The following is a 3799-nucleotide window of genomic DNA, read 5'->3' as shown; positions in this document are numbered from 1 at the left end:
GCCAGATGCTGCTTGTGGGAATAAGGGAGACACACTCCAGCGATCCCGAGGGGGGCCCGGACAGCAGACAGGCCCTTTGTGGTGTGCAGGGCCATACTAGGGGTGAGCGGGGTCACCCGGGCCCACCCCTACCAGGGGTTAGGGAAGACTTGTCAGAAAAGGCACATTGAAGCTGAGCCCTTACTGATGAGTGGAGTCAACAGACTGGGGGAGGAGAGTATTCCTGGCAGAGGACGCAGCTCAGCAAAGGCCCCAAAGAGAGAGACAGCAGAGCACACAGGAGGCCTGGGGAGGCTCCTGTGCCTGGAGCCCAGAGAGAGCAGAAGGTCGGCAGGGCCAGATGGGGAAGGGCTTACAAAGAGACAGGCTAAGGGGTCTGGACTACATTCTGAGAACACTGGGGAGCCATTGAGGGGTTTTGAGCAGGGGGTGCCACAGCCAGCCTTCATCTAAGAAAGCCCTCACTCTGGGGGCGGTTGGGAGGGTGGAGGGCGGCGGGAGAGGCGGGGAGGTGCAAGTCAGTGGCGGCCAGAAGTATAGGAAGCCGCAGGGATGGTGAAAATAGGCCATTCGGAAAAGCTGCTCAGAGCATGCAGAATTGGGAAGGGGGGCCGGAAGTGGCTGCTACTGGCCTGGGGTCCCCAGGGGTAGCGGAGCAGAGAGCCTTATAGCTGTCATGCCACAGATTCGCACCCCCTCCCCCAGCACATTGTGGAGAAACCCTCTCTGCCTTCCTTCAGCCTAAGCTCCACGCCTCCTTCTCTAACTCCCGCTGCAAAGGCAAAAATGCTTATCAGCTTCCCATCTGTAACCCTCAGAGGGTTGCATGAGGCCCCTGCCAGCTCCTGCACACTCACTGCTTTGCTCCAGCCATCTTCATCCTCTTTTGTGTTCCCCCACACCAGCCCTCTTACAATTCTTCAAGCTTCAATGTTCTCTTTGGCCACAGGACCTTTGCACATGCCGTCCTTTCTGTCTGGAACACTTGCTCCTTCTTTCCCAAGGGCTTCCTTGGGGAAGCTCTCACCATACTCTAGACACAAATCAGGTTTCTTGATTCCACGTCCGAGGACATCATGTTCCACTCCTTTTCTTTGCAATCAGGGACTATTTGAGTGATTATTTGATTACTGTAAACGCCAGGAATCCAGAGACAGGGTCTGGTTTTGCTCACCTTCTAATCTTCAGCACCTGGCCTGGCATAGAGCTGGCACCCAACAAAAATTTGTGGAATAAATGAGTGAATGTGCTCTCAAGCAGCACTGTCCAATAGAAATATTGGATATATGTGATTTTTAATTTTCTAGTAGCCACATTACAAGAGTGAAAAGGAGGCAGGTGAGATGAACTTCATATTTTATTTAGCCCAGTATAGACAAAGGATTATTTCAACATATAATCAATACTTTTAAATTGTTAATGAAATATGTTTAATTTTTTTTCCTACTAAGTTTTCAAAATTCAGTGCGTATTTTATTCTCACAGCACATTTCAATGTGGACGAGCCCCATTTCAAGTGCTTATAGCTGCATGTAGCTAGTGGTCATCACATTGGGCAGCCAGCTCTAGGGACTCATACCTCCCAGAGTAGGAACTCATTCGGAGCCCCTAGCGGGCTCAGAGGACCCATAGAGGCTGCCTTGCTTCTTCCCATGTCATCAGTCCCCTTATAGTTCTATAGTTCTCCCCTCCCACCCCACCCCCACCCCCATGGCCTCTCTCTGCTCAGGCTGGGAAACCTCCCTTTATCTCTTTCATTCTCTAGGCTAGAGGATGAGACCCTTCATCTTTGCCCGCCCATCAGGGCCCCTTGTCTTCCCCTAGTGCCTCCCTTCCCTCTTTCATCCAGTTCAGTGAAGCTGAGATGAGACTGGAAGCATGTGAAAGGCCTCTTCATCCAGTGAGGAGGGGTGTGGCGGGGCCACTGAGCCTGGAGCCCAGTGCTGGGGGGGGGGGGGGGGGGGCTGGGCTAGAGCTCGGGTCAGGAGAAGACATTTCCCATGATGCTCCGGGCTGGGGGGGTGGGGTCTGCTGACCGTATGCCTGGGGTAGGCGGCTCCTCAGATAATGCAAAGCAGATTCCTCCCCAGCTTTGTGGCAGCTGGTGGGCAGAAGGCCAGGGGACAAAACTGAACCCCCTTCTGGGTGCAGGAGAACAGAGGCAAAGGGGGCACCTTCGGCCTCCTGCCCCCTGTTTTCTGACTGCCCCCAACACCCCTGCCCTCACTCTGACCCTCCCAGCTACAGCAGGCTCCCTGCTCTGGGCCCCCTGCCCCAGGCTCCAGAGCCCTCTCCAGCCCCAGCAAAGTCCCCCACTTCTCAGCACATGACCTTGATGGTCTCTGGGGCAACGCCCTCATTCATTCGGGGACCCAGTATTCTTCCCAAGGGAGACGTTGAGAGGGAGACCCTCTTCATGCCCACGTGCAGGGGGATTCCTCCCAGGCCTGACTAAAAGTTAGGGCTCCGCACAGTGGTCCCCATTTCCACAGCCCAACTCTACCCTCTGAATCCCCCAACCACGTCGGAAGATGCCAGGAACATTTTCCTAGGGCTCTGTCACGGAAGAATACTCCGGAACATTCCAACTCTCACCCTCCGTCCCCCCAGGGCCCTGAGTCCAACCCTCTTCCCACAGCATCCGGGTACTTCCCAATCCCCGTGCCCTGCCCGCAATCCCCGCTCCGGCTGTTTCCAGCAACATTCCCAAAGGGCTCCCGGGAAAGGTAGGACCAGGTCTCCTCCCTGCTCTGAGGCTCTCTTTGGAAAAGTCTGGGAATCCTCCCACCCCCTTCCCCTATTCGAGTGACTCATAGAATCCGGTGGCCCTTGTGCGTCATCCAGTGGGAGCCCAATGTCCCCCTGAGAAGCCCTCCACACTCTCTGGCCTGGGCTCGGGGCTCAACGTCCACATTCCAGGGGCCCAGCCCTACGCCGGGGCCTACGGCTTCAATCAGCAGTCCAGATGGTTCTCATTCTACTCCTACGGACCGTGGGATGCCAGCAGTCGGCGCCGGAGGTGCGGGCCGGGGGCACAGAGCAGCCCAGCTTCCATTGGTCAACCTCGGAGCCCAGGGAGGCCACACGGTCGTGACCTCCTGGAAGATGGTGCGGACAGCCCGGAAGCCAGCCACCTGGGAGCTCCCCTCTCCTCACCCTGCGTACCACTTTAGATTCCTGCTGCAAGAGGGAGAAAACCCAACCCAGGGCGGTTTAAGGGAATGTACTCTCCGTCGGAAGGAAAGGTCTAGGGGTAGGGCCGGCTCCAGGCACAGCTCGATTCAGAGGCTCCAATAACATCCCAGGGCCTAATTTCTTCCTCTCCATTTCCTGCCTTCATTTCCTTCCCTGGACGATTCCCTTGTGGTGATCAGAAGGCTGCAACAGCTTCGGGTCCAGGCCTGTGGGAACAAGAACGCCTCAGTTCTAGAATCCCCCAGAAAGTCTCCAGGCGTCCTGGGTTCCGCCTGGCCCGTCCCGTGGCCGTGGAATGGCCATCACTGATTGGCTCAAGTGGAGGTCATACTCCACCCCGAGGCAGGAGTGTCGCCCCTCTTGAAGCATGGGGACCGGTGGGGGGAGCGGAATTGAGTACAGTTACCAAAAGGGGGCCCCCCTAAAGGACAAATGTAGCCCCCAACCTAGCTCAGCATTTGAGTTTCTTCCTCCTCGCCAGGCAACCCAAGCGAGACTCCACCCCCAGACGCAAGGACGTCTTTCTAGTAAGAAACGCCGTGAAACAACACAGACGTTGAGGTCAAGGGCGGCCAAGAGGCACTGGGGTTCCAAAGGTGGAGGA

The sequence above is a fragment of the Mirounga leonina genome, unplaced genomic scaffold, assembly GCF_011800145.1.
Source record: "Mirounga leonina isolate KUSES-001 unplaced genomic scaffold, KU_Mleo_1.0 Mir_200, whole genome shotgun sequence".
Classification (NCBI taxonomy): domain Eukaryota; kingdom Metazoa; phylum Chordata; class Mammalia; order Carnivora; family Phocidae; genus Mirounga; species Mirounga leonina.
The sequence above is the reverse complement of the archived record's forward strand: the minus strand, read 5'-3'. Positions refer to the sequence as shown.